A 24405-nucleotide genomic window follows, 5' to 3' on the forward strand; every position below is an offset into this window, starting at 1 on the left:
TCTTGCCAAAATATGTTGACTATTTTTAGCTAAAATTTTTTAGGTTAAAACTAAATTTGCAAAGTGACATCTGAGAGGAATATGTTGGAAATCTAGGGAGAATTGGAGTCAATAGGATCTTTAAGAAAATTCCCTTCTTTTCTTTATCTTTCTTTTTTTCCTTCCCCACGACTGCTTCTCCTTCTTATACTTAGTCAATATAAGAAAACAGGCCTTTCCATAATATGAAGTCTTTATTGGTAGATTAAACAGCTCAAGTTTATTCAATCATTATTTACTCCATATCTTTCCATTAAAATCACTAGATGAGCCTTATTTATCTTTATAGTCATCAGAGCAGCTACAATTGCATCCATTCATTCAACAAACATTCCTAGAGCACCTTCTCTGTGCCAGGCCCTGGTCATAGAATGGTGTTTCATGGAGCTCTAATTCAATGCTCACATCATAGGGGCCCATACAGTACCAGTGGATCAGTTTTCTTATATAATTACCTATCAGGAAATGTAAAATCCTTAGACTTTTAGATATGAAAGAGATATATGCATGTGTTTTCATTAAATCAGAGTAGACCCTTATGACCATCAGTTGTTTCTGGTAACTTATAAGTAGTGTAAATGGTCTTGTCCTTGCTTTTAGTTAAATTTTGCTTTTTAGTTCTTCCCAGGTAAAGAGATGCTTCCCGGTTCCCTTTGTGCTCTGTGCTTTGTTTCCTGGTCTGGCTGGTCGCAGGTAACCACCAGTGTGTACTACATCTTCAAGTAGCCCATTGAAGGTGTTGTGGTCATTAAGAAACTCCTCAGGTCTGAAGGAAGACCCAAGGGTTAAAATAATACCTTGAATATTTAAAATGACTATTAATACAGACAGGGTCTTGTTTGGTAAACATCATAATATAAAAGGCTAATAAATTAGTTTGTATAAACTCAAATATACCAAATCCATATACCTCTTGAATTCACTAAGAGCACTTAGTATGTGCTTTGCATGTACTCCATGCATGATGAATATCATTGGAATATTTGGAGTATTGATACAATTTGCTCTTTGGATCTTTTCTGTTTTCCGTGGCATGCATGCTGGTCCCAGGAATTTGGAAGGACTAAACGTGGCAAAGTCTATGTCTGTAATTGACATTCAAATTTAGGCAACAGCCCATTTATAAATGAGTTACTTTTCAAAACCTCATTTGTTAAATCACCACGAGGCATTCACAGCATATTTTTCAATATAAGTACCATTATACCCATTTTATGCATATGTCAGAAAACCCATTGGGGGGCAGGGATGGAGTCATACTCATTTTTGGGGCTCCAGCACCATGTCTCCCTTGTAGTAGAGAGAATGACAGTTTACCCCTCTCTCTGAATGTCCCCTTCCATCCTTCAAGATTCAGCTCAAATGTCACACCTTCAGTGAAGCCCAGTGACCCCAGGTAGAACTTATTTGCTGTTCTGTCAGCATCCTTATAGTATTTTGTACTATGTACCACTTATCACTTTGTATTTTGATGAATTAGTGATGATTTTCCTGGTGTTGCTGTGAACTTCTTGAGGGCAGGGACCTTGATTCACTTCCCTGTGTACCCCTAAGACCTAATTCTGTACCTGAAACCTGGTTGTATCTCAACAAATATTTAATTGAATATATACGTATTTGTTAGAATTGCAGGCCACTCCAGAAAAAGTTAGTGTAACCTGTAATGTGGCTGAACTCTAGTGCCTAGAAGCTACCACTGAGTGTAATATCACTTCTAGGCAACAGCTCATTCTAAAGTTCAATGTTGGAAAGAGAAGTGTCCAGTATGGGGGGTAGGGGGTGATGGAAAGGGTCTTTGGGGGAGGGGAAGTGAGAAGGAGAAATAAATCCCAGGCATTTCCAACAGTAATACAGTGACCACGAGGAAGATTTCCAGGTCTGGTGATGAAGATGTGTGTCCTCAGCAGTGTGTGTCAACCATTGACACGTAAGGGATGGCCATCACATTTGGAAACCAGAGAGCACTGTCAGTGAAAACCCACCAGTCTCCCGCTTTGGCCGGACATGTGGTATTTTTGGGAGCCAGGGAATGGTGGGCTGGGTCTGCTCTGCTCATGTTCCCACGACACGGAGGCTCCAGGGCCCAAGCCTGGTTCCCTGGGGCGGCAGGGTGGGCTGTGTAGGTGGCAGCCACTGTACCCTGGGGACAGACACCTCCGTGCGCTCAGCTCACCAAGTCACGAAGGGATGCCCGACATCCCTTAGGTGGGAGTCACCTGCCTCAGGGTTAGCGAGAGAAAAGGGGGAGACTTATGTGCTGAGCATGACTTATTCAACATACTAAACCGAAACCATTTTGAGGGCCTTTTAGAAATGGCAGCTGACTGCTGGCTTCAAACCGCTCACTCATTCTCCCAGCCTCCAACTTCCAGCAAAATAGGTCCATTTTACTCCGAAAGGCTAAGTACTGGTATTTCAAGTTGGTTCTTCAGTGTGATATTCTTAAACAACCCCGGTAAAATTTAAAGCTGGAAGTCGACGGCAAAACAGAGTGGGGTGCTGGTGGTATCCTGGCCTGATCTTCGAACAACGGGCTGTCATGTGGGAAAGGAAAGAATGTATTGAAAGACAAGATTGCGGAGACAGATGAAGTCCAGTGATGGCTAGCGGCTCTGTCTTGCTGCTGTCCACAGAAGGCCGGGAGGAGGGGAACATAAACAGAGGCATCTGGTCCCCCAGCATGGAGCGGCGGGTCCGTGAACCGTGGCAGATGCAGCCTCAGCTGTGATTGGGCACGAGGCATCGGTGTCCAAGCCCGGGTCACGCGCAGGGCCCGTTTTAACTGTGACAGTGCAGTGTCAAACTGCCATTCTTTCTTTCTCGGGTGGTTTTTTTTCCTCTGAAATCTGCCAGCTCTCAGAAGCAGCCTAGACTAGGCCCCTCGGGTTCACAGGCTGGAGGAAGTGAGAGGGAAAAGCAGTGAGTGACATCCAGAGAAGGGCGCTGGAGGGGGAGCGAGAGAGCCAGCAGCAAGCCCGGAAAGATGTGAACAGAGGGGCCCTGGGCTTTGCGTCATTGAGGGCAGAATTAAGTGTAGACGAGGCACTTAGCAAATTATGCAGGAGAACATTTTTAAGGCTTTGCTTCTGAGATGTAAATGTGAGCTCTGCGAAGACTTAAAGTGTTCTTTATCAAAAGTTAGGAAGATAGTGTATACACTAACAAAGGTAAAATAGATAGCTAGTGGGAAGCAGCCGCATAGCACAGGGAGATCAGCTTGGTGCTTTGTGTCCCCCTAGAGGGGTGGGATAGGGAGGGTGGGAGGGAGACACGAAAGGGAGGGGATATGGGGATATATGCATACATATAGCTGATTCACTTTGTTATACAGCAGAAACTAACACACCATTGTAAAGCAATTATACTCCAATAAAGATGTTTTAAAAAAATAAAAAAACAAAAAAACTTAGGAAGAAAGCCAGTGGTATCATGTTTCCTAAGAATCACTTGATGTATTCATGGAGGAAACCAAAAGAATAGGTGTATTTGTAAGAAAACCTGTGTCCTGGCAAAATGTAACTTTGCGCTCCCAGGTCTCCGGGGAGTTTAATTAATATAACTGGCTTCACCCTGAGGTTTGGGGAAATTTGGTGGAGTGGACCCCATTTGGTGATGGCTACTAACAATTCTAAAACCTCTTCTGGGAGCGATTTGAAATACCTGGCCTTTTTCCATTTCGGGTTCACTCAGTTTCCCTCTCTCTCTCTTTTCTCTCTTTTCTTGTTAGGAAGGAGGGAGTTATTTCCAGAACTTGGCTGATTTAAAAAAAACACACTACCAGGGCAGGTTTTTACCTTCTGTTTGTTTCTGAAAGCCCAGAGATGGGGGCGAGGAGATGAGACTGCAGTCCGGATCAGAGGAACATTTGTATCAGTTGGCTGAGTCTGGTGGTGAAAGCTACATGTCTTACAAACCTTTCCTTCCATAGTCAAGCTTTTGTGTTGGGCTTTTTCTGTTCTCCTTTCTCTCTCTTTTTTTTTTAGTGCTTTGTCCCTCGTGGGGTTCATTCTGGGTTTTTCTTATTTCCTTTCCTGTCCCTCCTCCATCAGGAAGGGACTAATAAGTCAGAAATGACTCAGAAATCTCTAGGCGAAAAATACTTCCCAGTTCTGAGTGGAGAGACCTGACAAATACCCTAGTGATGGGGCATCCCAGGAGCCTCGGGCCCCCGAATCCCAGGGAAGTGCATTGGGGTTGTGCTTACAGTTAGAAAATAAACAGACAAGGAAGCAGACAGAAAACCTAATCATCTTACTTGCCACAGTCTGATTTCTATTAAGCCCAGATAGATTCCTTACAGATGTGGATTCCTGAGCCCCTAAATCCCGTAATTTCCTATAATGGTAGAACCTTCCTCATCTCCTTTCTTTCTCGCTTTCTCTCTAGAGAGATGTAGTCCTCACATTCTATGTTTAGAATTTGCTTCCATCTCTCACTAGTTATTTGTCCTATACCACACCAAAGTCCCTTCCGACTCTCCAGCTTGATGATATATTGTTTCCCATCTCTGTTCCATTTACGTGTCTCTGCGTTTGACTTTCTCCCTTTGTGTCGTGTGTCTCCTCCCCTCCTTCCCTCACCATTCCCAAGGGGCTGATCAGCTTTTGGTACTCACCTCTGCACCTCTTCTACTCAAAACTCTTTGGAAACAGGGCATGGGGTGGTGCTCTGACACCCTAAACATTTCTTGGTCTCTGAATAGAAGTCGGTCAAATGCACGGGCTCAGATCGTGCAGGATAAGCAGGGCTGCTTCTAAACGGTGTGCAAGCCGGGCGTCTCAGCCATGTTTTTTCCATTGAGTTTGTCCCCGTCCATGCGAAGCCTTGTATTCACCCTAAACGAAGCCTCCCCAGAAGACCATCTCTCCATTTATTACACCGGAAAGTATGATAAACGGCAAGTTTTCACGCCACTGTTGGTGCAAGGTGCCTTTCCTCTGCAAACATCTGGCCCCTTGATAAATGGTTACAGTGCTCCCGGCCTAGCGCAGAGCCTGCGCGCGCTGCTCGGGATCTGTTCTCAAGTTGTTGCCGGGACCCCGCCGTATGATGACAATTAGGAGCCGTTAGTGTGCAGATGAGGCCTGCGAGTGGCAGGTGGCGGGAACGGGCCTCAATTAACTAACAGGCACCAAATCCCTTCCTAATGAGGCTGGGCCACCCAGATGAGCCAGGAGGCATGTGTCAGTGACAGCAACAGAGGATTTGCAATGCAGAGGGGGAGAGGGCAGTCAACAGGTACCTGGCTCGGCTGCAGAAACAGCCCTTTTGGAAGGGTTTCATGGCTCAGAAAGAACCCTGGGGCCGTGGACAGCCTGGAGCAGGCGTTGTGGGCGTGGCACGTGGGGGACTTGGTTTTGCTCCTTTCATCTTTCCGAGTGGACCCCTCCCTGGTCAGTTCACCTCCTTAGAGTGTATGAGTGAAGAGTTAGACTGTCTCCCAGGATAAGTGGTACGTGAGATGTGGCCGGCCAGCAGGCAAGGTAATGATGTCAGAAACGTAATAAAGGACCATTGTCTTGAGTGGCATTTGAATACCAAATCAGACACCGCAATAACGCAGCAAGTGTCACATTGGGCTCTGTAGTTAAGGGCTGGTTGCCATTTCCATTGCAAATCTTCGGGGGCTTTGTGTGGATTCGTCATCTGAATTTATACGGGATTGAAATTTGTCTGGCTCACTGTGAGCTTTTACGAATTAAAAAAAAGGAGAACAAAACTTTAAGAACTCACCAAGTGTTATCAAGGGCAGCCTCATTGGAAGAATTCTGGGCTCCTTGGTGGCTCCAATCCCTTGTCTGAAACGGCTACCCGGAAAGTTTTGAGACTTGCCCTGCTGTGTGTATCTCCCAGTTTTTCAAAAACTGGAAATAAATCAGGATCTCTCTCTAGCTGTGCATTCATGGTTCTGCTGCAGTGGGCAGGAGGGCACCGATTATACATGCGTTTTCCTGGGACCACAGCTTGTGTCCTGGGGAGTCTTGAGAGGGGCCTTTGTGTGTGCACAATTCTCTGATCATAAACCCATATTCCAGTGTGTGGGTTAGAGCTGTGTTTGAAACTGATTATTTGCGATTCTTCCCTCCCTACCTTCATTCTTCTCTTGTAGCACAAAAACAGTGTTGAAGAGGGTCCGACACCTTAAAAATAAGGCAGAGAACCAGCCTTGGGGCTGTGACTGCCCCTTTGTCCACACGTGTGACAGTGTTTGGATAATATTATGAACCATATGTGCCAGGCTGGAGCTCAGAGACAAAGGGGTAAACCAAGAACCCCTGGGGACCACCCCACGCTTCTCTCCTACTGTCGTTTCTGATCCAAGTAGTATTTAATTGAACGTTTCTGTCCTTTCTCTAATATTTTGTTATAACAACATATGTCTAGAAAGAGGATTCTCCTTTTGAAAGGGGCAGTTTGCCAACCTTTATTCATCCAGCTGATTTTATCTTTACACGTTTGTATCTCTGTGTCTTGGACAACTGAAGACTCTCTATTTAAATTTTGTGGCATAAGTTTATTTATTGTCTTGAGTATCGCATCCTTAGTCTCCAAGTCCTTTCGGGACAGTCCAGAAACACCAGTGATTGTTGAGTTGTAGGACTGGAAGATGGTACAAATTTTATTTTTTTTCCTTCCTTTCCTCCCTCCTTCCTTCCTTCTTGCCTGCCTCATTCTCTCTTTTTTTGGGCAAGACCCAACTCCAAACCCACTTTAAGTCAAATCTGTCTTTGCTCTTCCAGAAACCCCATAGGGAACTAAATCCCTCTGTTACCGAATTAAGTCGAATTTAAGTCTTATGGACCCTGCTAGGGCCCTAGTCCAGCCTAGAGATCCTTGGGAGGGGGAGTTTCTTTCTCCTTTCAGCCTTGAGCAGCCGAATAATGAATCCAAAGCTGAGATCGACACAGCACAAGCTTTATTAAATGGCCAAAGAATGGAGAAGTGGGAACTAAGTTCTCAGATTAAGTTCTCGCCCGCATGAAGAGTAAAGGCAAAGGGAGGAGGAGTGGGACTAATGATGCGGAGGCACATGCATTAGTCTACTGGGGAAGGGGCAGGGCTTTTTCCGAGGGAGTGCGGTGCCACCCCCTTTTTATCTTTTTTTGGTCCTTAATGTCCAGTCCCGGCTGCCAGTGGGTATGTCATTTAATATGCTAATGTAGTAAAATCAGGGTATAATGAAACTCAGGGTCGGTTGGAGGTCAGATTTGTTGCCATCTTGGTTCCATCCGGCTTTTTGTTTGTAGCTTCCTTTCTTATCTCTAGACCCTTTAACTTAAAGATTTTTGTTAACTCCTGCTAAAGGTGGGATTGGAGGGTTCTGAGCAAAGACCTGGAGCAGCTCTTTCTCAAAGAGGCAACACCTCTTTCTCAGAGACATCTAATGTCTTCCAAACCAACCTAAGAAGTTTCACCCAGTGCATTCTTAACTTATCTCAAAACCTGACGCATCTACCATCTCACACCACTCACTCATCATCCCTGGGAGTGGGGCAAGGGACTGTCTTATGTGTACCCACTTTTTGGAGGATTGAAAAAGCCCTCAGACGGGTTCAGCAATTGCTTAAAGCTGCATGGCACATTTTTAGAATCCTGATGTTTTCTTTCTGATTTCTTCAGAAGCTGACTCAGAGACAAAGATTGGAAGCAAATAATCTATTTGAGAGATGACCCTAGGAAACATTACAGGAGAAGGAGGAAATGAGATGGGGGAGGGAAGGAAGCCAATAAAATGTGTTATTAAGCTAGTTACCACTGTGGGAAACCAGCCCAACCTTCTGAGGGGTCTCTGGGGACAGAGAAGGAATCCCCAGTCAGAGCTATTCCAACCAAGGGGCAACCTGTCTTCACTGGTTGAAGCTGCTTCCAGGGACATCAACAAACCAGCACAAAGCATGGCCTCCAGGCCAGAAAAAGCCTTCAATTAAGGAAGCAGTCTTTGGAGGAATCTTCAGAGTATAGGGGATATTAATGGGATGCTGATCGTATCTGCTCCACCTGACTTCTGGATTCCTCAGCTGGATTTGTTCTGCTTTTCCATACCCTTTGGTGTGCAAGGCAAGTGTTGGAGGCACACGGGAGGGGAAGGAGACAAGGAGATGGTAGGGAGGGAGGCGGCGTCGGCAAACTTTCTTAATATGCATGTGACACTTAGAGCTAGAGCAGCGGTCCCAACCTTTTGGCACCAGCTACCGTTTTCATGGAAGGCAAGTTTTCCAAGGACCGGGGGGTGGGGGGGGGGTGGTTTCGGGATGATTCAAGCACATTACATTTATTGTGCACTTTATTTCTATTATTGGGGCTTCCCTGGTTGCGCAGTGGTTAAGAATCCACCTGCCAATGCAGGGGACACTGGTTCGAGCCCTGGTCCACATGCCGCGGAGCAACTAAGCCCATGCGCCACAACTACTGAGTCCACGTGCCACAACTACTGAGCCCGCGTGCCTAGAGCCCATGCTCTGCAACAAGAGAAGCCACCACAATGAGAAGCCCATGCACCGCAACGAAGAGTAGCCCCCGCTCGCCACAACTAGAGAAAAGCCCACGCACAGCAACGAAGACCCAATGCAGCCAAAAATAAATAAATAAATAAATTTATTTCTATTATTATTATAACAGCTCTGCCTTAGATCTTCAGACATTAGAACTTGTGGGTTGGGGACCACTGACTAGAGAGATGCCACATCCCAGCAGCTTTCAAAAATTGAATTGGATGAATGAATAAATCTGTTCATTTTCATTACTTATGCTCCTGGACCAGATCAGCGGTGTGGCCTATAGATTTCCTTGTATATTGTTAGTTAACTTTCCGTGTAAGGATGTGTGTAGTTAGAATCATAAATGTGAGCCCTGGAAGGGAACTCCTAAAGGCCTCCTCCTGAAGTAAGACAAGGATCTCCCTTATCTTACAGATGACGCTCTGAGGACTAGAAGAGTTCCCCGGTCAAGGGCCTGTTGCTCACGGTGCTCGTGAATGGCCCCAGCCTCTTGCGTCCTTATGTCTACATCCCCAGGTTCCTCAACAACTGAGCCAAGGGGGACTTCTAGCCAAATCCCCCATCAGTCCTTAGCTTTGCCTTCTTCTCTACTTCTTAGGCTCTATATTAGCTCTCTTCTCTTGCCCTCTGAACCCTGACTTGATCAGTCTAGAACTCAACATCAAAGACCCCCAAGATAAAAGTTCCTTTCAGCCAGTGGTGTGTGGTAAAGGTTTAACATCTTGCTCTCTGGGGGTGGGGTGGAGAGAGCTCTGATTTTTAGCATTTACCAGTTTCTGTGGTGTAAACACTCCCACAGTGGCTGTTTTCTGAACCTCCAAGAGAACATTGCTAAACACAGAGTTGGGAAGAGACACTCACAATTGGTGCCAGTGCAAGCCAGCTCCACAAACCACTACTTCAGTCCCCAAAGAGCTGAAATGCCCACCTAACTGGGAACTCTCCCAGCCCCGAACAGCTACAGTCCCAAAGCCCCACCATCCAAATCTACTCGTCTGCACCCTCACTATCCCCAGTCCCTCAGCACTTGCCCCCCCAGCAGTTCTAGATCAGGGCTTGGTCCTTTCAAACTGTCCACTTAGGACAGCTGTCCCTGGGGAGGGGAAGAGAAGGAGGGTCTTCTACCTGCCTCCCACCATATGTGACTGATTAGGTCTGCACATCAGGTTTGTCTCTTTCAGCCCATGAGGTGTCTGCAGAGGCACCAGACCTCCCTCCAAATCTTCCTGCAAGAAATAGCTTTGTTCACTGGGACAACACTGGGATGGCATAGGATGTGAAGCTGACACTGCTCGCGTTTTGCACTTAACTGTACTGGCTCATCGGGTTTACAGCCAGGCCTGTGCCCATGACACCTCCTCAGGGAAGCCTTCTGAGACTTCCCTCAGTGTAGATTTCTGTTATTCCTTTTCCATTGGAGACCTTTCTCATTCTTTAATATGATTATTTAATTATTTCTCTCCATCACTAAGCTCTATGAGGGAAGAGTGTGTGTCCATTTGGGTTCCTTAGGGTGTCACCAGGTGCTAGCACAGTGCCTGGCACACAGTATCAATGAATATTTGTGTAATGAATGAAAAAACCCATCAATGGAATGAATGAAGGACCTGGAGCACTGCTGCTCTTGAAGAACCACTGTTCTCCCCACCGGCTGCCCATGAGACTCAGCAGGATGCGTTCCAAAAAATAGGGTGTGGGGTTTCTGGCTCTGGTAGCTCTGGAAGGTTCCAGAGGTGATCATCATGTGCATCCAGTGCTGAGAGCCACTGGTCCTGAGAAAGGGATCTGAGGGGTCTTTACGAGAGTGGTTTTCAAATGTGGCTGCATCTTGAGACCCCCGAAGCCCAGACTGCACCCTGGAATAGTGTCTTTGAGGTGGTACCCACACACTAGTATTTTTAAAACTTCTGTTAACATCACTAATCATTAGAGAAATGCAAATCAAAAACGCAATGAGGTATCACGTCACCCCTGTCAGAATGGCCATCATTAAAAGTCTACAAATAACAAATGTGGAGAAAGGGAACCCTCTTACACTGTTGGTGGGAATGTAAATTGGTGCAGTCACTATGGAGAACAGTATGCAGGTTCCTTAAAAAACTAAATATAGAGCTACCATATGATCCTGCAATCCCACTCCTGGGCACATACTCAGAAAAGATTAAAACTCTAATTCAAAAAGATATATGTACCCCATCGTTCATAGCAGCACTATTTACAATAGCCAAAATATGGAAGCAACCTAAGTGTCCGTCAACAGATGAACGGATAAAGAAGATGCGGTACATATATACAATGGGATACTACTCAGCCATAAAAAGGAATGAAATGTCTTTTGCAGCAACATGGATGGACCTAGAGATTACACACTGAGTGAAGTAAGTCAGATAGAGAAAGACAAATATCATATGATCTCACTTATATGTGTAATCTAAAAAAATGATAAAAATGGACTTATTTCCAAATAGAAACAGACTCACAGACATAGAAAACAAACTTATGGTTACCAAAGGGGAAAGGGGGAGAGAGAGAGATAAATTAAGAGTTTTGGATTAACAGATACACACTACTGTATATAAAATAGATAAACAACAAGGATCTACTGTACCAGGGAACTATGTTCAATATCTTGTAATAACCTATAACGGTGAAGAATCTGGAAAAAGGTTCTTTTATACATATATATATCTATCTAAACCACTTTGCTGTACACCTGAAACTAACTTTGTAAATCAACTATACTTCAATTAAAAAAAAGAAAAGGGAAAAAGAATTTCTGCAGGTAATTCCAACATGTAGACGAAACTGAGAACCACTGCAAAAGGTCCTCTCTCTCTTAAGCTTCCTCCTCTCTCTCGTTTACGAATGGTTACCCCTTCCCCCACCTCCATGGTCACCCCACCCTTTGACTGTAGGTGTGGCTATAGAGCTTGGGGTGGCCCTGTGACTTTGGCTGATGGGATGTTAGTGGACCTGAAGCAATCAAAGGCCTTGAAAAGCCCTGCAGGACTGGGCTTGCTGCCTTGAGTTTTTGCCGATGCCATGAAAAGAACATGTCTGGCAGCCTGTTGGTCCAAGGCAAAGGAGAGACACGTGGAACAGAGCAGCTCCCACAGAGCTCAGTGTCTCCCAGGCCTGCTGTGAGACACATAGTCACCCCAGCGGCTGGTGCCTGAAACACAGCTGCTCAGACAGGCCAGCCCAGATCAGCCGAACCCCAGACCACCCACAGACATGCAGACACATCAGTGCTAATAAATGACCGTTGTTTGAAACCACTGAGTTTTTGGTTCATCACACAGTGATGGAAAACTGATATATTTTCTTTTCCACAATAGTATAAATATCCACCCGTGGCTAATTAGGTGGTCAGTTCACCTTTGCGAGACCTTAGTGGTGTTAGTTTCTTCACTGCTTCCCCAAGAAAAGAAAGGTTACAACTGGACAGAATTTTGACTAGTTTATAAAATCACACTGTGTATGCATCCTGTAAGTCATATTGGCCAATCTCCTTCGGTTAAGTTCACAAGTTGGGGGGCTGTGTGACCTTGTGCAAAGAGGATTACAGGATTATAGAATCTCCAAGTGAGATATTACTGTTATCACACTAGTTCTTAATACATATTCATATTATATTCATAGCTTTACAGTGTCATCAATATGGCCCTAATGTGTTTAAAATATGACATGTATAAACAATCTATATATCAGCACCAATCACTCAGATATTTGTATTTTTACCCCTTTTCCTGAACTAAAGAATATGGTTTAACAGGACATTTATTAATCTTGTTAGAGTACATTTATCTGGAAATTGTCAATAAATGAAATATTTTGAATGTTACCTTATTAAGTCAGAAAATATTGACAATCCTTTGTCCCCAGACACAAGTAGAATGAAATGAAGGCTGCAAGTTACATACACATACTTTTCTCCTTCCCCTCCCTGGTGATTTCAATGTACAAAGTCCTCGGTACCCTCACTGTGAGCCCCAGACTGAGGGGAGGCGTTCCGATATCTGACTGGAGCTTGGGTTGGGTCTCTGCAATGCCATTTGTGTTGAAGTAGCATCCCCTGAATAAACTGGGTACCCATATCTCAGTTCTTAAATGGGCTAACCTGACGTGGGGTCCAGAGAAGGCCCCAAGGATGGGCTCTGGGGTGGGTGCCATGAACTCCCTGATATTCAAGGCGCACACACATGGGCATTATTCTGGGGAGAAGGATCAATGTTTTCATTAGATTCTCAAAGAGATCAGTGACCTCCTAGTAGGTTAAGGACCATCACCCTAGTGGAAAGTCCAGTGCAGAGGAGAATCCTACCCTCCAAGCAATCACCCTTCAACTTCTGCGATCCCAGGGACTCTAAGGATGGGGGCATAGTAACAGTAATGGCATTTACTGAGTGCTTACCATGTGCCATGCATTCTACGTGCTGTTTGTGCTTTACCTCTGAATTAATGCAATCTTATATGCGGACCCTGCGAGGTTTAGAGACCAGGATTGTCTGACTTGAAGCTCAGGCTCTTAACCATTGTGCATTGAGCCTCCTGCAGAAGAGCCTCAGCACACACAATGCTGGCTCCCAAAGAGTCACACAACCAACGGAAACGTGGCAACAGCTTGCAACCTACAGACGAATCCCCCTTATTCAATTGCACTCCCCCAAATAAAAAGGGAAAGGAGCCTGCCAGGAGGACCTCGTGGTCCCAAGGTTTTCCGTTCTGAGAACATCAGTGCTGGGTCTGTTTGTGAACCTGGGATTTGGGAGGAATACCTCCCACTGTGGCACTCAGGGGCTCCATTGCAAAAGATCCAGCGCTGCAGGGAGACGTCCAGCACTGTGCTGCCACCTCCTCCCCCAGGAGGTGCCATCTGAACTGCTCCCGTCTGCTCGGCAGGATGTGAGTCTCAGGGGACAACCTGCCAGGCCCCAACCCAGTTCCAGCCTCTGGAGTTATGGCCACTCACCCTCCTTTCCCAACACCTCCAGTGTCTTGTCTCCTCCCCACTGACATCCCCATTCTTGGTTTGGCCCCAGCTACCATTTGGTCTTCTGAGTTGAGATCTCTATGAAGAGCCCAGGCCCCTCACCAAGCAAATCTTCCACCCTTGCACTTCTGGAGGATTCCGTCTCCTGCTCCTCTTATGTGCTTCTCCGACGGCAGCAGTTAGCCATTTCAAATCCTTTTGGAAAGAGGTAGTTATAAATAAATTCAACAAATAAATAAAAATAATCCCCAGCAGAACTCCAAGGCTCTGAGCGCTGGGCTGTCATTTGTCCCTCTTTGCTCTTGCACTTGGCTTCCTTGGGCTTATGTAACCCCAAAATTCCAGAGGAGGTTTTCCATTTGCTTCATTTCTCCAGCAAGAAAACATCCCTCAAGAGGTGTGGGATGTGAAAAACTTTCTGAAGCTATGCCCTCAGGAAACCGAAATTTATTCATCCATTCATCAGTCAATCAACAAACATTAATTGAGTACCTACTAAGTGCCAGGCTCTATGACAGGCACCAGGAGTAAAGAGGAGTCTTAGAACTCATTCATGCCTTCAGAGTATTCCCAATCTGGTTGGAAACATGTCCCTTCCTTTGGGGTTGACTCTCCCACTGAGCTTGGTGAAGAGCACACGTGTTAATAACACAGAACTCACCTCGTTGCTGGCTTCTGACACTTATTAGTTGGGTGGACGAGAGCTGGTCACCTCATCTCTCTAAACACAGCTTTTTCATCGGTGAAGTGAGCGTCCTAGAACTTACCATGCGTTTTACAAGCAGTGAAAGCACTGTGTGTGTACTTTCTACTCTAAATCACCAACAAGATTTTTCCCATTAAGTTTTGAGAAAGACCAAAAACTGAATCAATCCTTTTAAATCCACTGCCCTCAGACTTTCTGCCAAAGAAGTTCATCACCGATGTCTTCTTTCCTTTCCCCTCAAATCCCTCATTTGGGTGCATGATAGATTCCTAGAAAGACCACTCGCACCACAACTTTTAAACATCTGCGAGGGAGTTGTACAATTCTTGGCACCAAAACAGAGACATTGTGCTTAATTGCTGGGCTCAGGCATGATTTTGACAGTTACAATACCTGGTTCAACGTTGCCACTAGCCAACAGTCACCCGTTAAACATGTTTTCTTAAACAGTGACTGATAAGTTGTTATCTTCCAGCTTCTTCTGCTAATTAGACATCATGAGTCAAAGTTAATTTGGTGGAAAACATTTCTCAACTTAATGACATTTATGGGCAATTAGGCACGTGTGGAAGGGAACTCAGATTTACATTTCAGCCTATTTCCAGGGCTTAACAAGAATCTCCTCTTTCCCGGTTGGAGATTTCCCATTCTCCGAGGAATACATTCCATACAGACGCCATGGGCCTCCTCGTTATGCTAGAAACTGGCGATTGTTTGCACGAAACAAGCTACCACACAGTAATGAGGTGCAGACCAAGATAAAATTAGGCTCCATGAAGGCTTTTGTGTTGTTTAGACCCGGGTCGCGTGGCAAGAAGTCCTGAGCTTTGTGCATGGTGAAAATCTCAGCCACAGACTCATGTCACTGATAAATGCGTGCCAAACATATATTTTCAGCCCCTTGTCAGAAATGGCTTCTATTTTTGATGTTAACTCATTTGAAAAACAGCTAACCAGGGAAAAAATACCATTCCTAAATTTCAAGATTACGTGCCTTCGCTCTTGAGATGATGTTACTCTTTTTTTGGGGGGGGAGTGTTTTTTGCCAGCAAAACATTCTCAATGGGTCATTTTGTTACAGTGAATTGACACATCCCCTTGCCTGAGATGTAGCTGAGAAGCAAAGGCGTGGGCACTTGGGCACTTCAGTTCCAGCTCAGCTCCTGGACAACATGGTACCCACCTGCCTCTGTTTCAGCCAGCATCCTTCTCGCCTGACTCTGTCTTCTCTCCAGGAGATGCTTTATGCTAGTTCTTTTCCTTTGGAAGGGGAGAGTCATCTTTATGCATATGTACATACATACACATGGAGAGATAATAAATAGTAGTTATTCCTCCCTCCTACCCCTCTGGTAGGCTAGTTTATGGACATAAGAATGAAGATTGAAGTAGTCCAGTAATTCCAAAGCAATTCGGTGGGCTAAAGCGCAGAGTCGGGACTTACAATTAACCAAATTCTTAACCTAGGAGGCACAGGTCTTTCATACAATGCCAGGAATTCACAGTTCTGTAAAATCTGAATACGAGATACCCCTGGTGCCACAAGATTTGCAAAGATTCTCATATTCTAAGTAAAGATTTAAAACATTTTATTTCGTTTGATGTACAACACACATATACATTATATATCCAAAAAATTTTTTAAAAACTGTTTTCTGGGTGGTTGAAGGGTAGAATAAAACTTTACATGACAACCAATGATGATAATTTTGCCGGCTCATTATTCTATATTTTAGGTGTTATGAACTGATGTTTCCTAAGGCGGAGGGGGTTGGAGGAGGGATGGAGTGGGAAGTTGGGGTTAGCAGATGTAGGCTTTTATATAAGGAATGGATAAGCAGCAAGGTCCTACTGTATAGCACAGGGAACTATGCTCAGTATCCTATGATAAACCATAATGGAAAAGAATATATATAGAAAAAGAATGTATACGTATGTATAACTGAACCACTTTGCAGTACAGCAGTAATTAACGCAACATTGTAAGTCAACTATACTTCAATAAAAAAAGAAAAAAACAAAATGAATCCTTCTAAAATATAACAATATTTAATATATGAGTATTATTGTAATACACAAACATCTATGTAAGCTATAAATAATATACGCATATTAAAATAAGAGGAATGCACAAAACAAAATAACCATCAGGTAAAAGCTCTAAAAGCAGCAAAATAAATAGCACTTTCTTCCATTGAAACTTTTCAGGAGACAAATGTGATTTTCTGATGGTTTGCACTGCAATTCACTTAGACCCAAATTCACTTAGTCCCCCAAACCAATGCCGTGATGAGATCTGCCCCATCTCCGGGGAAAAAAATCCACCCAAAAGCCCTGGGGCAGGTGTTGGTGGGCAGCTGCAGACTGGAAACTGTGATGCTGTGAAAAGGTGAAATGGGCAGGGTGGGGCCTGGCCCCCAGCACTGGAGTTAGCGCACAGGACTGCTGGAAAAATGACTTGTCCATGGAGAATGTCCTTGTGTGGCATCTCATCTAGACTGCCATGTGCTTGGTTACACCCTTGTTGGTTGTGTGGTTACGATTCTAGCTCTTTCCTCATCTGTAAAATGAAGATAACAATCATACCTCCATAGCACTGCTGTTATGGAAATTAAATGAGCTTGCATATGTAAATGGGCACTAAAAGTGCCCATCATAGTGGCAGTAGTTATAATAATAATAGTAATGGCTAAATGTTAGCTCTTATTAGTAATGTACAGATACCAGTTTTGCCAAGAATGCCAAATGGAGACATCAGAAGAGCCGGATTTGAGTCCCGGCGGGCTGCTCGCTGTTCACCAAAAGCCACCAAACTGCTTTGAGTTTCAGTCTCGTGCCTGTAAAATGCAGCTGGTGATACCTGCCTCACAGAGTTGCTGGAAGCATCAACAAGGCGGTGCATACTGTAGGCTGTGATGTGCTGAGCGTGGATGGCGTTAGAGCAGGTGGTCTAGAGCGAAGCTTGGGCTTTTCCTTTGAACTTGGGAGCTGACTGTGTCCTCCATCTGGGCATTGCCTCTGGACCACATGCCATTCTCCCAGCCTTCCCTACTCCTCTCCCCCATCACAATATGCCTAATGGGTGCCCTTCTCTGCAGGATCCTGCTTCCTGCCAGGTGACAGCAAGATAATCCAGCCACACACTCCTTGCTAATGGGGATTAGGGTGTTATTGGATTCTCCCTCTAGGTTAACATATGTACTTCTATGGAGGGGCCTGCTGGAGATGATGCTTTTGCCAGAGAAATGATTCTCAAGGACCAACTTCAGAGGCGGTGGGAGGGACCCTTGCAATGTGGTCAGTCACATGCTCTGTCAGCAGTCCCCGTTTTACCTCTGCACCAAAGTCTGGCTGAACTCTTCCAACTTTCCTCCCCTCCATTCCCCATCATACAAAACTCAGAAGGCTTTTCTCGAAGGAGAACAAAATGTATCTCTTAATGAATTAATGAATTTCTCCAATATTTCCTAAGCACCTTGTAAAACCATCATGCTTGCTGTCATTTATTAAGCACCTACCATGCACTGAACCTCATACTTGGTGCTTTATGTATATTAGTTCATTTAATTTTCACAACCACCCCCTCCCCACTCTAGAGGTGAAGAGACAACTTATTTGTTTTCTAAAATCGTGGTAAAACACACATAACATAACATTTACCAACTTGACCACTTTTTTAAAAAAAATTAATTTATTTATTTATTTATGGCTGTGTTGGGTCTTCGTTTCTGTGCGAGGGCTTTCTCTAGTTGCGGCGAGCGGGGCCCACTCTTCATTGCGGCGCACGGGCCTCTCACTGTCGCGGCCTCTCTTGTTGCATCTCCTGTTGCGGAGCACAGGCTCCAGATGCGCAGGCTCAGTAATTGTGGCTCACGGGCCCAGCTGCTCCGCGGCATGTGGGATCTTCCCAGACCAGGGCTCGAACCCATGTCCCCTGCATTGGCAGGCAGATTCTCAACCACTGCGCCACCAGGGAAGCCCTACAACTTGACCACTTTTAAGGGTATAGTTTATTGGCATTAAGTACATCCACATTGTCTGCAACCCTAGCCACCATCCACCCACAGAACTCTTGTAAAACAGAAACTCTGCACCCATTAAACAACAACTCCCCATCCTCCTCTCCCCCAGCCTCTGACAACTACCATTCTACTTTCTGTCTCTATTGATTTGACTATTCTAGGTGCCTTGTGTAAGTGGAATCACACAGTATTCGTCCTTTTGTGCCTGGTTTATTTCATTTAGCATAATGTCCTCAAGGTTCACATGATGTAGCCTGTGTCAAAATTTTCTTCCTTTTTTATGGCTGAATAATATTCCATTGGTGGATAGACCACAGTTTGTTCATCCATTCATCTGTTGATGGACACTTGGGTTACTTCCACCTTTTGGCTATTGTGAATGATGCCATTATCAACATGGTTGTACAAATACCTCTTTGAGTCCCTGCTTTCAATTATTTTCAGTATATACCCAGAAGATGCACAGTCTGGGTCTAATAATGAGGAGTCATCTGAAAAATCCACACATTCTACAAAATAATTGGCCTGTAATCTCCAAATGTGTCAAGGTCATGAAAGGCAGATGGGAACTGCTCCAGATTGGAGGAATCTTGAGAGATGTGACCACTAAGTGTGATGCAGAATCCTGGATTGGGTCCTTTGGTCATGAGGGGCATTATTGAAACAACTGGAGAAAACTGAATGGCATTTGAAGATTCGATGGTAGCATCTATCATATTAATTTCCTCATTTTAAGGGCTGTATTTTATGACAGAGAATGTCTTGGTTTGTAGGAACTACACAGTGAAGTATTTTAGAGTGACGGAGCATTATATCCACAACTTACTCTCAAATAAATTAGGACATAAAATTCTTTGTACTACCCTTGCACCTTTTCTATACTTTTGAAATTATTTAAAAATTAAAGGAAAGATGTTTTAAAAAAATCTACAGGGTTACATGTGACATCAGAAAATGGGCCTACTCAATAATAATACATGGATAATGTGATAACCCTGAGTGGGCCTGTTAGTGTTTCAGCCTGGCTTTGAAGGACGGTCTGTTGCTTTATTTCCCAGCATTGGACACATTTTTACAACAGGGAGTGTAGTTTTCTCTTCTTCTTAAGCAGATGATTGCATGGTGTTGCTCAAGAGTCCGGAACTGAGGCGCGTGCATGCCTATTGGGAAAGCACTCCGCAGACCCCCCGTGCCTGCAGACTCTGTATGTGTTGGGAAGTAACATCCAAAGTTGAAATAAAAGACAGTGTGTATGTTCTATGAGTCTCGATGTGTTTTACTAGATAATAGCAAGACTGTTTGATTATGGAATGTCACGCCCCTCCCATCTGGGACACTGGACCCAGTCCTGGGGTTACGAATTTGTTCGGAGACATAGGGGAGAAGCTGGAAGAAGAGGGGGCAGAAGAAGAGTGTTATAAAAGGCTTGGCCAGGAAGGCAGAGGAAGTCAGACTTGATGGAGCAGGCATGGGAAGTCGCTGCTGACGCCTGAATATGGTACGACATATTGACAATGGCCTTGGGAGGGATTAAGAAGCCTGTCTCAGAGCAGTCAGCTAAACTAACCCCCATTTTCCAAGAGCGGTGGTGGGCATTATAAAGTTATTTTGATTAAGCACATATGGATTCAGAATAAATTAATTGGTGCATTTGATCTGTTGTGAGAATTAAATGAATTAACAGACGGAAATTCACAGCACAGTCGCCAGAACAATAAATGCTCCCCAAACACACAACAATCCTCCAAACCTGAGAAGCAGCTTCCCTAGAATGCCTGCAAGTGGTACCTAACCCTGTTAGCTAAAAACCTAAGAACCTGACGGCACCGCCTTGGACACCCTTCTCCACTAACACAAGGACGGTGACCTCTTTATTTTATTTGTGATGGCGCTTTCCCTCTAGGGAATTCCAGAGTTCTTCACAAACTTTAAATTACCCAGGGGGATCGAATCCTCACAAGCAAGAAAGCAAAATAAAGCGCCTCAACCAAAATAAACTCCCTCCACCTCTCTGTCTCCCTGTGTGCCGCCCCTCACCCAAAATAACCCAGGTCAGCTTTCCCCGCCCGCCCAGCTGCTGCCTCTGCCAGCCTTCATCTCTCTCTGGTGATCAGCTGACCCACTGCGCTTTGCTAATGAACCTTTAATCCGGAGGGTTTCTTTGGAGAAATTCAGCAAGGGGCCAATCCCTCTCTGGCTTTTAATGACTGCCCTCTGACTTCAACCACTTAGAATTCAAATCCATCCTGCTCGCAGGGAACAGATTCTCCCGCCAGGATGTTTGATATTGATGAAGGCTTCTTGATGCTTGGATCTGCTACGATCACACACAGTGTGTTTGTGGTTATTGGTCTCCTGGGAGAAGCAGCTCCCCTGATGATAAACCTGCTGCAGATAAACCCAACTTTGCCCAGACCAGAATTCAAGACAGAGGGGTTGTCGGGAGCCTTGAGCTGGAATTGCAAGAGCTGCTATTCCCCCTGTGCTCCAAATTCTATAAATAGAGTTGATACAAATATATGTCAATTTCCAGGTTGCAATTTGGGGAGGAGCCCCAGAGTTGTGTGGCTTTACAGCCCACTGGCCAGTAAGGGGCGCTGTTGACTGAGAGACTGTGGCTAAAAGCCGGGGAAGAGAAGTGACCAGTGGATGATGTGTTCTCAGGTCCTTGGAGGCTTGCCTCTTTTGGGGGCTAGACGGGATGGGGGGTGGCTGCGATCTGATAGGAGCTGGAAAACTCAAACGAGTGCCTTCAACTCCAGCAGTCTCACTGCCGTGCACTCTCTGAAGGCAAACCAATCCCCACCGCCGGTTTCCTTGCCAAGTCCTCCCTGGCAGCCCCTCCCCTGGTCCAGCCACCTCTGGATCCCCAGCAGTGTGGGTGTGGAAGGCTCCCGACCACCACAGACAGGCTCCGGGCTGTGATCACTCCAGGCTGAAAACTTCAGCCTGCTTGTTCCATTTCCCTTTTCTATTGCCTTTTTGTTTATTTACCTGGGAGAACTATGGCAGGTGAATCCCATCCTTGCTTGCCCTCAGGGCACTAGTTCCCTATGCTGAAATCTACCAAGCACTCAGCCTGACAGACTACTAGAATTGCCCACTGAAGTTTTCAAATTGGGGGAGGGAGAAATCCGAGAAGAGAGAGAAAAGAATCCAGAGACATTGGCATTACCTATCTATCCTGCTTGCGATAGACTCTATTCTTGTAGTTGGATAATATATCAATATGTTATACATATTGTCTTTTAAAAACTCCCCCGACCCCATTTAGTCCAGGTTTGAAAGACAGTGTGCCTCCTTGTGCTGAGATAGGAACTGGAGCTGTGACCCAAGGCAGGAAGCTCATCCCTGTGGCCAGCTCCTTCCAGCAGCCTGAGGCCTGTGCTCACTGGGAAGGCACGTAGAGACCCCCTCAAGAAAGGGCTATAGAAGTGCACATTATTCATAGTCATCATGCCGGTGGTGCCCACTTAAAACCCTGTTGGCCACAGATGAAACAGTGGAGGCCTCTTGCCGTTTGCTTGGGTTTCTCCTGCTGTTCTCCCTCAACAGAAGACAGCACCAAACATCAGATGTTTGAAAACTCAGGATATTGGCTCTGGTTTTGTTTTGTTTGTTTTTATTGGTCAAGTGAGGGAACCCAGGTTTTGAGAGAAAGGTGCATTTTCTCTTGAGCTGGCAGCGAACCAGTTAAATGAATACCGCCCCCCCCTTCTCCTTCTGAGGTTATATTTGAAGATAAAAGTGCCCCTATTAACATGCAGATTTGGATATCCATTTGCAAAGAACAGAGTTATTTCAGATGCTGTATGGGAATCCTTTCTGTATTTGTGTCTTTGGGGCGGAAAGTCCAGCTGCCTCTCCTAAGATTGCCCATAACTCTTCAGATGTCAACAAATCATTGAAAGGTGTCAGAATGAGGGAAATGAAAGATAATTATTCCAGCCGTGGAGAGCTACTTTGAAAGTGAATAGAATCTGTCAGATCGTCTTTTGAAAACAGCAGTTGTCTGCTTGTCTTGGCCATATTAAATGGATATATCTAGAGGCCAGTGAGGTTGTTTGAGATGATGGTAATCAGCTTAAGTTGGTTTTGGTGGAGGGAAAAAAGGCACTAGAAACAGGGCAATTACTGAGTTGGCGTGGAACAGCCGCCCTGATATGGTGACGAGGGGGTTTCTATTCAGTTCTTGAAAAACGGATTCTTACATTCTTTGTGGATGAATAAAGAGCAAAGTCCGTAAGGACTTGGTAATTTCCAGATGGGGCGGGTGTGAGGCAGCAAGGAGACGCCAAGGGGATCCCAGTGGCCCAGGGTGTGCAGTTCAGTCTCCTCTCAGGAACTGAACCAGGAAAGGGAGGACAGAGTGACCTCGAGGCCAGATAACGTGGGTACCATGTGCTTACACCGAAAATGAAAATGAAGGCTCCTCGGACTTGGGTTACATCTCCAGGTGGCAAAGCATCCAGAAAGTGGCTTTAGACAAATGCTTATATTATATAGAAGCCAGGTTTGTTCCTGCTTTCCCCGTCCCAAAGCCAGAGTCTGGGGAACTTGAGCTTACCTGTTTATGGAGGAAACATCTGATCCAATAAAGGGAGGGCCTGGAGAGGCATCGCCTGGGCCCACTTCTTCCAGACTTCAAGCGTAGACTTTGGGCGCTCTTTCTGAACAAGGCTGTCTGCAGATTTGGTCCCAGAAGGCCAACCTGTTGCAAAGGACTCAACTTACTCTTGGTCCCAACACCAAGCCACGTTGAAGTGCACCATGAAAGAATGTTTTGCATACCCGCCATTATTCTGTGAATAGTGGAACTGTTTATGCCTTGTGTTTCTAGGTGGAAAGTGAATGCATAAAGTGGATGACAATTTGTCCCTGTTTCAACATTCTTCATTTGCTAATGTCGTGCAGCCCCCGTTGATCTGGGTGGCGCTGGTCTTTGGGAATGGTCTGTGTAGTCTGTGGCACATGTCTCTGTGGCTCCTGACCACAGACACTTGTCTGCCACCAAAACAAGGAGACGTTGTCCTGCTCTACCTGGGGCAAGTCAGGCAAGGAGGGCCCCCCTACCTGATGTCAGCAGTGCACCTCGCCTGCTGGGGGGTGCAAGGGCCTATCACGCATGGGGTCAGGCACCAGAGTCCCCCTCCTGCCTCTCCCTGCCCTCCACCCAGCCCCTGACACCTGACATCTTTATATGTAGAAAGCCTGCCCCAAACAGGCAGCTGTTTAAGACGGGAGACCTTGTAGGCGCCAAGGAAGGAAGGGGTATTCTGCCTCTCTGCTGTGTTTCTGCAGAAAATCATGCCATCCCAATTACAGTTTTGGCCAGGGACCGTCAACCTCTTGCCATGCCCGGTGATCACTGTTGAGGGCAGAAGCACCTTCCAGAATTCCAGACGCCCAGAAAGAGGTTTATCCTGTTGTCCCTGCTTCCCGCTCGGCAACATCTTTGCCAACATGGATCACCCACTGTTCTTCTACATCCTTTCCTAAGGGGCATGGGGCAGTATAACAGTCTTCTGATTCAACACACGTGGATTCAGGATGAATTCTTATGGACACATTTTTAAGCCCTCGGCCGGCCCTGACACCTTGGCTTGATTCCATTATTTTAGGGATGATTGATCTGAGTTCATTTGTTTACTCACTCTGTGGGTATTTCCCTGGGGGGCCCAGGCTTCAGAAGGAGCTCCAAAAAGGACCCTGATGGGGGAGGGATGGACTGGGAATTTGGGGTTAATAGATGCAAACTATTACATATAGAATGGATAAACAACACGGTCCTACTGTAGAGCACAGGGAACTATATATCCTGACATAAACCATAATGGAAAAGAGTATAAAGAAGAATGTATATATATATATATATATATATGAGTCACTTTGTTATACCACAGAAGTTAACACAACACTGTAAATCAACTATACTTCAATTTAAAAAAATAGCAAAAAGGACTCTGAGTGCTAGTGACCAGTCTTGGAAAGGTAAGAGGAGGACCCTCTCACAATTTCTGCATCTTGGCTCTGGCTTTCACTGGCAGATGCCAACATCATTTGGGGTGATTGAATCATGTGGTGTTGGCTCCATCAAGGCACTGGGCTTCATTCCAGTCGTCCAGAGACCCAGGTTCTATTTGGCCC

The sequence above is a fragment of the Balaenoptera borealis genome, assembly GCF_965194805.1.
Source record: "Balaenoptera borealis genome assembly, chromosome: 5".
Lineage (NCBI taxonomy): Eukaryota > Metazoa > Chordata > Mammalia > Artiodactyla > Balaenopteridae > Balaenoptera > Balaenoptera borealis.